Source organism: Accipiter gentilis, chromosome 9 (genome assembly GCF_929443795.1).
Source record: "Accipiter gentilis chromosome 9, bAccGen1.1, whole genome shotgun sequence".
Classification (NCBI taxonomy): Eukaryota; Metazoa; Chordata; class Aves; order Accipitriformes; family Accipitridae; genus Astur; species Astur gentilis.
In genome coordinates this window covers 9,418,962-9,431,853 of record NC_064888.1, presented here as the reverse complement: position 1 = coordinate 9,431,853, position 12,892 = coordinate 9,418,962, and the positions used below count along the sequence as shown (strand labels likewise).

Here is a 12,892-nt window from a genome sequence, read left to right as displayed (position 1 = left end):
CCACATTTGCTGTCTCACTCTCGAGGTTTTGTTGCGGTGCTAGAACATTGGTTTTCCTGAAATGGCTGGGCTTCACCCAACTTCTGTTCTGTCTGCCCTTCATGTAAAATTGGGAAGCAATATCCCTTTTTGTAGTCTTGTAAATCCAAGGTATATAGGTGAACGCCAATTTCTATTATCTGAGTGATATTAGTGATATTTAAAGTCTTGAATGTCTAGGCTACTTCATATGATAAAGGAATGCCTGTTATCAGGGGGCAGGAATTGCATGTCGTGTCATTATACAGAAGATACCTAGGTATAAATTCTTTCTTTTGGACATCTGGGATATATGATATTTGTGCAACCTGGCAGTTACACATTAAAAACAACGTGGTAGAAAGGAGCAGATCAAGTAATTTTGTACAATTAATGTTTACAAATGTATACCTGAATGGAAAAAAAAAAAAAATCTTTCTGAGCGTGAGGAGGTAATGGAGGGTGTTAATAGAAGGGGCATGGGACTTGGAACTTCATGTCTCCAGAGGCCTTTAGAGGGATTCCAAGAGTGATTTAGAATCTGAGGAGAGGTGGGACACAGAGGCAGCTGTGGATGGCAATGCATTCCTAAGTAGTTCTGCAGTTCTGTACAAGAAGTAAGAGATACAAAAAGAAAGGCACAGAGGCAAAGGGATGTATAATCTGGTACATTATCCTCCTAAAAGTGAAGGATAGCCTGTGTTGTCCTTTGGTTTCTAGCTTGCTGCAGCAGGGACTGCAGCTACCTGAGTACTTTTGCCATCACACCTGACAGACAGACAGAATAGTCAGGCTCCAAGGTCATTGCATACCAGATTCTGGGGAAATGTAAATACAGTTTGTCTTAGAAAGACATTAAAGGTGGCTTGCACCGCTCAACCTGCCCTGCCCCTGCCCACCCTCCAATAAACCACATAACTTTTTAGCACCAGGTACTATCACAGAGGGAGGTCTTTGATTAAATTTTTTATTTAGTTGCACACAGTAACTGGGTGCAGCACAGCAGAAAGCAGATATAAACTAGGGGAATAACATTATCCTCTTCTGTATAGCTCTAGTGACGTCTGCTAGTTGTTGCTGTATTGTGATTCTAAGGAAGCTTTGTTAAAAGTTATGTCTACTCCAATGGTCAAAGCAAGGGAAAGAGTTTCCTATAAATACAGAAGCGTCCAGCCACTAATAAAGGTATCTTATGTAGAATTTAATTTAGGATTTCATAGCCATCAATTTCCTTACAGCTGCCTCTTCCCTTACAATCATTAAAACGCATATGTTTTGCAGATGCTGGCAGGGTTTTCAGATGCCTAATGGAAAATGGAAAAAGGACATTTGCCCTTAATGTAAACAATCTTTCTTCTTGGAATAAAGCACTTTTCCCAAGATTTACTGGTTTTTGCTTTTAGTGGCACTCCTGCTGCCTTCTTTCTGAAAACTGTGAAACACCTGTCCTTTGAAAACCCAGGCTTTTCAAGATGTCTCAAATTTTACATCCCAAAATTAAGGCACTCTTCAGAATCCTGGCTATTATCTTTACTCAGCTCAGGTGACCCTATATTGCACCGTGGGGAATTTCCTTATCATGAATTTCTGTTTAAGTCTTAAATCTCTCTCAGGCAGAGCTGTTATTATTGTTCTCTTCCATATTAAAATACAAAACCACATTAGCCAAACCTAAGGCAGAGCTCACAAATCCAGAATGAACATGGCAAGTTGACTCCATAAGCTTGAAATTACATTCCAAAACCAATTTTTCCCAAACGGTACTCTATAAAACAGCATGTAATTTCCTTACTTACACATTTTGTACTCTGTGATCCCGGGCAGAAATAACATTACCTGGAAAGAACCTACTTCAGAATAATGAGGAAAGGAACTCTTGCAGTAATAGGTCAGAAAACACTTGTGGCTGTGGGAATCTCTTATCAGCCTTATTTTTTCTCAGCATTATTAATCTGGATAAAGCTAATTAAATATCTTGGATGCACTGGAGATATATAGAACACACATATGACTTGTACTTTAGTAAGCTTACATAGCTCCTCACTTGCTTAATTACTGATACTAAAGTATAATGCTTCAGACTCACAAAGACCATTTTAATGCAAAATAGGGAATGAATTTGAGCTCAGGGGCAGAATGAGTGAAATACAGTCCTACTCCAATAAACTATGGTCTTTGGGATCCATTAGGAACAGGAATGGCAGATTGAGAAGATGACAGCTTATACTTTCCTCAAGATGCAGGTCTTGCATCTAATTCTGTTAGGACATAAGATTACCATCTTCTACCTCTGCCATAGTGAACGGGCCGTTTGGAAGAAGAACACTGAATGTGGTATCATAATTTTGCTCCACCACAATGCCTGACTGTGTGATCTCTTGATACTGATACAATCACTAATTCCTGGCTGTGATTCTTAGGGTTTATCCTTTATGTCTGTCTCTGTCAGTCTTTCTGTATGCACATACATGTTCTATGTATGTCTGTATGGAATATCCTGCTATATTCATTTGTGGTTCCACTACATACACTGTTATGTAGAAATAGACATACCATAAGATCACAATTACATTAAGCCTTTAAGGGAAACAGTAGGGAAGAAAACAGGTCAGTGAACAGGCAGTGGAAAATTAAGCTAAATTATCAGATCAGAATTAGGGTTTTGTGAAATATAGCATGTAGCTACAGATGGCAACTTCAGCCAAAAAAACTACATTTAAAGTAATTATGTAAAGGAAAAATATATCCACACACAAAGAATCAATTGCTTCCTGGAAAAAAACACCAGCAATGCCACACTTTTCATGTGCAGATTTCTATCACTGTACTCTGGCTGTGCAGGTGTGCCATAAATCATTCCTGACAATCCCACCTACTATGATTAATATCAACTGAGTATAAAGGAGAACTGGTTATTTGGCAACTTGCACAAATGTTGCAGCAGGGTAGTCCACCGTCTGGTTGAGGCTGGTAGAAAGCTCCACTCTTGGGCTGCAGAGCTGCGGCCATCCAATGTCCAGCTGGTCTCTAGCACATATGATAATGGCCTTGGCCCTTGGGATCTGTACCAGCAAAGAGTGCACATTGCCTTCTCCTATCTGTGCCTCTTGCAATAAAAGAGGGCCATTGGAGGAGACGGTGAAGGAAGCTTCTCTGGCAGCTCCATGCCCTCTGAGAATTTCCTCTGTGCAACAAAGTTCACTCACATAGTCAAATTCAGCAGATGTAAGAATGCTTTGAGCATCCCAGTGAACAAATTGATCAGTGATCCAGTACTTCCATTCCATTTGCTTGCTTTATTGAGCCAGAATTCCTGATGCCAAGGGAATCCCTGGGGCCTGATAAATTTGGTGTGAAAGGAGATGTTTGAATTATGCACTTTATGGATGTAGAGGGCACAGCAATTCAAAACAACTTCTGCTATTCCTGCTTCCATTAAGAAACTGTGGTGATACTTGTAGTCTGCCTGCAGGTTTTAAATGGAAGGATACCCTCTCTCTGCTGTAGTGTAACATTTAATACATAACATATAGTAGGTATACAATACATTGCTGATACTGTTATGTGTAAATCACTTTTTGTATGCAGAGCTAAATAAAGGAAGTTCCTATTCCCATCAGGCTTGTAATTCAAAGAGTGTACAAAAACTAAGAGCAAAAACAAATTTGCAGGCCCATGAGTGGAAAGTAGCTGTAGGAGTGTGTCCTTCACACATGGGATGGGATTTGAGAATTTTTCATTTTTTTCATATGAGGTGAATGATAAAGCTTTGCACTTGTATTAGTGAGGCACATATTTATTGAATGGTACATTTTCTGGGTTTATTTCTGATGACAAATATTTGTGTCTTGTTACTGTAGCCCCCAAGCATGTTTCATTTTCCCTCAGTTCATTAACAACCCTCCATTTAAAAGGGCCCCTGAAAGCCTGACACAACTGCTGCACTTGGAAAATTTTGTTTTTCTTTTCTCTATCTCTATTTGTACTGTTCCGTAACACTTAACTCCACTGAGTGTAGACTGTTGCTGGTATGCTTAGGAAGTCACTACAGTATTATGAATGTTACTGGAAACTACTCATTTCAATGAAAACCTCAATCATTCAAATGCATTAGCAACTTTATGTATACAAGATAAAAGTGGTCCCAGTTGAGTGAAAATAAGAAGTCATAAAAGATAAGAGTCTAGTGATGTCATTCATACATATAAAGTGAACGTGATCATGATCATGCACAACCCCAGCTTTGTCAGAAGTTCATTGTTCTGCCATCAAAAACTATGAATGCATCCATAGTAATTTTCTGCAGCAAGCACTAACAAAGACAGACAGCAGTTTGGAAAAAATTTGGCTGAAAGGCCCATTCTGCATCTTAGAAATGTGAGAGATGACATCAGTCTGGAGGTTTCTGATGATCACACTTAACAGTTGGAAACCTCAAACTTAAAGGTTAATACCAAGTTTTTAACAAATCACAAATGCTCATTGTTGTCAGGCTTCCCTGCATATTGCTTACAGCTTCCTCTAATTCTTCAGGACTTACTCATGGATAACTTATAACTCACACTGGAATGAATACCATGTACAGTAAATTATGTAAGAAGATTACACAAGGTGCCTCTCTCATGATGTAACTTACATTAAATTGTTAATCATAAACCTAGGGCTTCTTAGCTTTAAATAGCATATACAGCTGTTATACAGCCAGATGAAACATCATCTGAGGAGTCTGGTGAAGTTGCTCTGTTCTTACTGACATTTGTTTAAAGCCATACTCTGCACGTAAACCAAGAAGAGAGCAAAACCTTGCTTCAAAAATGAAAGATTTGCGTATGGGAAGGATGCTGAATTTTGAAAAACTACTTTATTTTAGCAAGGACATGTTTTTATTTGGTCTTTTCTGGACACATGGCAAAATCTAACTGTAAGGGAAATCATTTGCTACAGCTTAGTGGTGTGTTGTTATTCTCTGACAAGATTTGTTTGCTATGTTAGTTTTAAAAGCTGTTTATAAACCAGTCATGTAGATCAAAACCAGAAAGCTAAAATGTTCTTAAACATTCATTGTGAGAGATGTTTTTTCCCTTAAAACAAATCCTCTTTCCTTTTTGTTAACTTGACTAACACAAACTTTTACTGTAACAATGACTGGAAAAAAAGGTAATCTTTTAAACCAAAGTTGCGCATGTCAGCTGGAGGACTGTACCATTCCCATAATGTTATTAATCATAAGCCAGTCTATAAAACAATGCTGTTTCTCTGCACGGGGTACGCTAACTAGCTTGCAATTTCACTGGTTTTAGCCTAGCTTAGATCCTCCAGTGATACAAATCTTCAAGTAATGCCTATTTAATTCCAAGAGGTGTGTTTATCACATCACGTCTTTTGTTTTATTGCATCTTTTTTTCTGCTCTTTTGACATTTTTGTCCTACTGTAGGTAACTGTTATACCATATTTATGGAAGGCAAATGAACAAACTGTGTACTGTTACAAACTACCACGCATGTTATAGCACGATAGGACTGTGCCTTACAATATAGGGAATTATGAGAAGTACATAGGAGTGGTCTGGATCAGTTCCTAACAACCTGTGTGTGCTGATGTGAACCTCATTAGATAGTAGTTGTTTCTGTATTTACTAATATCATGACCAAAAGTCTTTTCTTCTTCTTGGATTCAGTGCTTACGCAAGAAATTTTTTAGGTAAGTTTGAAGTGGTTTAAAGTCTTTCAGGCAATTCTAGGCAGATCTGTTCATACTGGTTCACCCTTATTGATATAGTGCTACCCCTTTATACATATTTGGGCTTCTTCAGAGCCAGCAATACTTTTCTTTGGCTGGTCAGGAAGGGACCAACTGTAATTGCAAAAGAATAGTACAGTGTACTCTCTTTATGCACAGTGGCTGTGCATACTTTTTGCCATTGTCAGATGAGGAGCAAGATTTCTATTGTACGTCATGCTAAACCTGTACAGTAGGCTGAGTGGAGGACTAATAGTTCCAACTGTTAAAGAAAGCTTCATATTATGATATTCTGTTATCATCTTATAAGACAAGAAGACATGTTGGATGTGGAGGAAAAAAAAAGGACTGGATGAACAAAATAACATTTCATTAAATCTGAAGACCCCAGGTACTGGGGCTTGCCAGTGAAAAGGAAATGAAGTGCCGAACAGTTATACTTTTATTTTAATGATACTTATGACTATGACCAAACTGTTTCCATAATTCATGCACAGAATTATACTGAAGGGAATGAGTGTCACATGTCTCAGTGATTGGCATAACACCTTAAGAAAGGAAGAGGAGAATTCCATTTTGCAATGTAATGATTCTTCATTTGTGATTACTGCGCCAGCTTTGAGTTACAAAATAGGCAAAGATGTGAACCCACCCCTATGGAGTTTATACTGTGTAGGGGCCAGGTTCTCCAGTCCAGATGCTTCATGATGCTTTGATGACAGATAGGTTGCAGGTCAAAATTCTTTGCTACTGTGAATTTTCTAAAATGTCACTTCACTTTCCACAGCAGGTCCTCCGAAGCTGTGCTGTTTATCCCACAGGACTACAGGAACTGGTTTGAAGTAGTCCATGGACAAAATCTCTCTGGCTGTATTTCTTTGAAGGAGACTAGCAATAGCTGATGGAGCAGTAGATTCTTCATGAAGAACCACATGTCTGTTCCTGTGCTTTGCAAGGCCTGATAGAGAGCCTGGAATTCTTGTCTCTGCTTTCAGGATGAGGATATGGGGAGTGGGATAAACCACCTCCTCCTCCTCTGTGCTCTCAGAGCCTGGCAGAGAGTTGAGCACAGTTCTCTCTTTATGCTGGCAGTACCCAAACTAGCTAAATTCAGAAATCAAGGATTTTAGAGAGTATTTAAAAACTCTTGTGCAATAAAAATGTTTTAAGAATCCATTAGCAAGGGAAGCAGCTTCCACAGGTTTTCAATCAACAGTTAACTATGGTTGAAACTTGCTATTTCTCCTTTCTGTCTTCTGCTGGGTATTGAGTCTTCTTTGCTAGCACACCCTTACCTGTCAGTCACTTGCCCAGGAGGTTTAGGCAGTGCTGAGTCAGACCTTAGCTTGCAAGTCCATATCTAGAGTTGCCTTCTGTGTCCCAGCCCGCTTTGGTTGGCACTGGCACATTTTGCCTGTGGCTGCTGGTGGCTGTACTCTGTACTTGATGACATGGTGGAAAGAGACTTAAAATATTGCAGTAGGTGCAAAAGTCCATGTGTCACTGTTGATGCCCGTAATTGCCTTACGTCATTGTAGTAGTATGGCATGCCACACTGTTTTCCTGCACTACAGGCCATATATAGCCTGTTACACTTTGATCTGCTCAGCAAAACACAATGAATTCCTTTTGTCTGTAAACAGCAGTTGGGTGAAAGAAAAGGGTAATGGAGCCTGAAAGGTATTTGATGGATTGGCGCTAGCTTTGAATACATTCGCTGACAAGATAACAACCCATATGTGTGTTGCCAATGTTAATTTGGTCTGTACTCGTTATTGCTTCTAGAGCGCAGTTATGGTCTAGACCAATCTGCTCTGATTTCACCTTGAGAGATGTGATTCTGGGAGGAAAATGTGGCCTGGCTAAACTGGTGTGGTGTGCCTTTCTGTCACACTTCTATCATATGAGTTATTTCAAATAAGACTCCCCTTGTTCTTGGCAAAAAGGACATAATCTTTCATGGGTAGCTTGCATGTCCTGTCACTTTTGAACGTGGATCTTCACATTTAAGGAGTTCCAACTATGCAAATGGAGCTGTTTTGTACCATTAATCAGATGCAAAGCTGACTTAAAATGAGCATATGGAGGCATATGAAAGGCTTGTACTGCAGCTGAGTGTGTCTGAGGGTCAAGGAGGACCAACTAATTTAGAAGAAATACTTGCATTTTAAAACATCTATTCTTGAGCTGGGGCAAGTGTCCACGAAGCTTGAAAAACATCATCTCATCCTACTTCATCCCACATTTTCTAAGCAAGTGTTCATAGTTCACATCTGCTTTATTTACTGTCTGTTAGATTTACTGCATTCTTATCACGTATTAGGAAACAAACATATCTTCAGACAAACATGTGGTTTTAAAATGGGATTATAATTCCAGAGCCTTCAAACACTCATGTTGCAATGAATAAAAGCAGACTTTCCTGATTCATTTTGCAGGGCAGAAATGGTTGTTACATGGCTCATATTGTATAAAATGATATAGAGCAGTTCTCTTTTTGAACTATTAAATCACATACTTAGTAACAAGCATAGATTGTGAATGCGAAATTCATAACTTTTACAGTAAAGTGTAGACTGTGAGACATATTAAAATTCTTAGCATACCAAAGGGTGTGAACCAGATTTGGAAATCTGATAGTGGTTTTTAACACCTCTTTTAAAATGAGGTAGATGCAGAATAATCTAATCAAGATGTATGTCCAAAGTATGGAATGAAATCTATTCTGAACCCAAATTCCTGCATTCAAGAACTGTGCGTCCATGAAGCTCTCAAATAAAGCAATGTACACCCTAGGCTTCTTCCTCTTAATGGGCAGAGAAAATGTGAGATATTTAAGATTCTAACAGTATGCAAATGCTGTGTTTTTCAAAATCCTCCTTTAAAAGTAAACATTGAAAGCAATTGCAAGTGCAGAGGCAAACGTGCCATCTCATGTGCTATCCATGCACATCAAGTCAGCTGATTATGAGTAATTATAAACATGCTTTTGATTGTGGTGGAGAGCCAGGCCTCATGAAGGCTTTGTCTGGCTTTTGTATTTCCAAATGCAAAGTGTTTGAAACCACTTTTAGTGACAGTGAGACTGGTGAAGGACACAAACACAAATTGTGTTCTACCCCTGTGAAAATAAATGCATTCCTCAGCTTTAACATGTTTGCTTTGACCCTGGTTAAAGTAGATTGAAACAGGGCAAGCTCTTTCCTTAGCATCTGAAGTAGGGAATGCTGGGGAGAAAGGCTGGTTTAAGCATAGAAGTGGTAGGGGAGAAAGGCCACATTTTGCCTTAGCAGAAAAAAAGGGGTTACCTTCATTGCTTTCTGTCCTTCTCTCTGTCTCATCTTCACACCGTTAACCTGAAAATCTCTTAACATTACATAGTTCACTATTTTTCCAGTGGCTGAAATTTCTCTCACTTAATTTTAGCTGCTTCGAGTTAGACATCTACAGCAGGAATCAGTTGCCTAAACAAAGACATGTAGTGCCATTTCAGATGCCCTACAGTGTCATTTGAGATGCCCTACATTTTGTAAGATACTGACATAGGGCTGGCAGGTATGACAGAGGACTTAAGGCAAATCTTTGCTCTTCTGGAGCAGCAGTGGTTATGCTAGGGCATCTCACATAGGACTTGCATTTAGTCCATAGCCTAAACAAATTATCTTGGCTCCTCATGTGGTCAGAGAAGAGAGAGCCTGTCTCTTTCAGAAGATGGTTGTGTGTGCCTGCCTGTCTTAGACGTCTTAGACAAGTCAGCCATCCCCTCAAAGTATTTGTCTCTTCTTCTACTGGGGATCCCGAGGGACAAGGTAAGTTTAGGATTCTAAATTGTGGCAGAAGTTAGTTATTGTAAATCTTGTCCTTTGTCAACAAAAAAAAATATGGAAATTATGCTTTTTAATATAAAGAGTTTGATATAATAGTGTTGCTGAGATTTATCACTTACAGATGAACTGTGGGAAGTCCTGATGATGAAACTAGCTAAAACTCACATGAATTAAAGGTGCAAATGGAAATCTGAATTATAACTTTTTTCCTAGAATTAGTTGGTATTTAAAGAAATACAGAAAGGCTTTTATTTGTTTAATCAACCAGGGGAACTTCACTCCACAGCGTTACTGGAGGATATACATATATCTTTTCATATTAAACCATTCCTCTCAGTTTTAAACTGGCTTATTAACTGTCACCTGTCTAAGTAGATTTGTTGCAATTGTGATGGTCTGGGGGTACAAATGAAGCATTATTTGTGAGAAGTAATATGATATTATCTTTTATTAGACCTGCTACTCTAGCAGGAGAAAACAGAATAGCATTCAGCACACAAACCACTCCCTTAGGTTCTGCAAGCTTCTCTGTTTTCTTCCATTATTTCAGTGCAGCTATTAAAAGATACTACTCCTCTTACAAGACTAGCCTCATTTATTGCTGTCTTAAGGAATGCAAATCTATTAATAGTGGAAATGAGGTAAGGAGGTCAGGATTGTGAACACAGCACAAGATATAACCTTTAGAGTTGTCCCTGTCTCACTTCAATTAGACTCAAAATGATAAAAAGATTCCTTTGACATTCTAAAGCAGCGCAGGAGACACAGCAGTGCAGTTTAGTGTGATACAGTTTCCAGTGCCATTTGAATGCCAACAGCATGATTCTGAGGTTTGGCCAAATTATTTAGCACAAAGCTCCAAGAGGGACAAAAGGACTATTTATGTCACTGTCATATATCCCAACAGGTTCACACAGGATGCAGGGTGAACACACGCATCCCAGAGAACAGTCCCTACACTGTCTTATGGTGCAAGTGGAGGCCTGTGGAGTGCAAAACATAATAAAGTCCCAAACTGGAACTTTCCCAATGTTACAAATATAAGTCCTTGCTTAATTTTATATCACCTTTGTTTGCCCTTGTAAATATTCAGGTATCATTACTGATACAGAATCCTTCATGGTAGTTTTAGGGTATTCTGGCACTTTGAAACAAAATGAGAGTGGAAGCAAATATATTTCTTGGCTTTGAATTTAAAAACTTGGGGCCCATATTTTAAATAAAATGTGTAGGAGATAAGTGACCAGCTTTTGGGTTAGATCTGCCAATAAAGAATTTGCCACTGAAGAGACTGAAGGTATTATCTGGTGAGGCTCATCCTACAACAGTGAAAAAAGCCTGTAAAAAGCCATCTGTAGGATATTAGACATTAAAATGAGGTTTAATCAGTGTCTAAGTGGCTTAATAACTGTCTGTTGCATTAGGAATCTAAAGTGATTTCCTGCCCCTTGGTCATTTTAACATTGGTATTTTGACTTTGGTATTTTAAATATATGCAATGATAATGTTATTTCCTTTGTACTGGAAAATCTTGCGTATAATGGCCGCAACCTGCTGAACTCTGAATATTTATTATGTTTGTTTCTTCCCTATACTTCTTTGCTTGCTTCCTTGCACATGTGGGAATATGTATGCGTAGTTTCTTTGTTGGATTTCTTTTGTATTATTTTCACAGACTACTTTATGATGGGTTATGATCTGCCAGTGATGTCTGGACCACAGGGTGAAGAACATTTTGAGCCTTGAACACAGTAATCTATGTGCCCTGGAAAAGCTGGAAAACATAATTTGTTTTGTTAAAGTGAACTTATGACATTATTTGCTGTTGAAAAATCATAGTCAACTAACACTAGGATTTATTAATAAAGTGTCAAAGTGTGTAAGGTGATTAACAGATGAGATGAAAGGATACTGTCTGCTGGAAATGTCTCATGTGAAGACTTCTTTGAGGATTTCATGCCATATTCTTCTGTTGAGGTACAGAGAGATCTGCATAAGATCTGTATACCTCTCTGTATAAGAGATCTGCTATTGCACAGACTGTAGGGTCAGAACAAATAGGAATGAAAGGTCTGCAGAATCCCCTGGAACTCACTTCAGAGCTGGGCTATAGCAGCCAGTGTGTGAGAGACATCAGTGACTGCACAGAACCACTCTTTCAATAGGCAGTTTGGCATCCCAGGATTCTGTGTACTTAAATGACTATTACAGAGAGAAGGTTAGCCATACTTCCTTATTTTAAAGGTTCCCCTGGGGATAATGAATTAATTAATTTTCAAGGCAACATAATGTTCCTAGCCATACTAAGCAAAGTAACTGTTGATTAACGTTTGTTTCCATTATAGACCTCAATCTGAAGGACTTCTATAATGCATGATCCAACAATGTATGTTACTGATAAGGTATGTGATGCCATCTTGATAAACACTTTTAATCACTCACTTTTCCTTAGCTACCAATGTTTTCAAAAAGTACAGATGTTTGTTTTGTCAGCTATGAATACATAGAAATGTTGAGGCATGTCCTCACAAAGTAATTTTGTACATTAGGTATGAATTGCTTAGTTTCTGTTTCACAATGTGCTAATTTTTTGATGATAATCATAACATTAGAATAATCTGATACTGCATGTGCTATTTATGACATTCCACATTCCTTGAACGCTAGGTTTGCAAAAATTAATGGATGATAAACTATTTGACGTAACTTCTTCTGGAAACAAATAGTTAAAATTAAAAAGTTGAAATTTATTTTATTCAGAGCTCCCAAATACCTGACTTTAATTTTTAATTTCAGTCAATAAAATTATCCTAGTCTGATTCAGCTACGCCCTTAAAGAAAGGCTTATGTTTTAGAAAATTGTAACTTCACAAAAAAGTGGATATGGATTATTTGAGGACTGTTATGTCCTGAGAGATTCAGTAGAACATGTTTGCACATTTGAGAAATCTTGGGTTAGAATAAGACCAAATGTTTTATGATCTCATTCTCCATCTTCATATCCTAGTTCTTTCAGATTATTATAATTTAAAGAATTTCTTCTGTCAATTCCTATATTCAAATGCTGCAGCTGAAAGACTTTTCCACACATAAGCAAATTTGGGCCTGATGGATTGATTGGGTTAAGGCTAGGATCAGATTAATATTTGTATGTATTAAAAGGTTAATTGTTTAGATAACAGATAAATTATAAAATTGGTTTAGTTCTGTGAGATGGAGAAATTCAGAGATTGCTTAAAAAGGAATAAAAGCCATAATAATTTCCATTTTAAATAATACATGGAAGGTATGAGTATGCCTTATGGAC

At 38.1% G+C, this 12,892-nt stretch overlaps 1 long non-coding RNA gene across 7 annotated transcripts in view; it reads left to right on the top strand.

Annotated features, from left to right (window-relative positions):
• Positions 1-12,892, top strand: part of LOC126042732 (uncharacterized) — a 40,157-nt gene that overhangs the window by 8,786 nt on the left and 18,479 nt on the right. For all 7 annotated transcript variants that reach the window (XR_007507281.1, XR_007507280.1, XR_007507276.1 and 4 more), the window contains exon 2: positions 11,931-11,987. This is a non-coding gene — a long non-coding RNA (uncharacterized LOC126042732). The remainder of the gene's footprint in view (positions 1-11,930; positions 11,988-12,892) is intronic.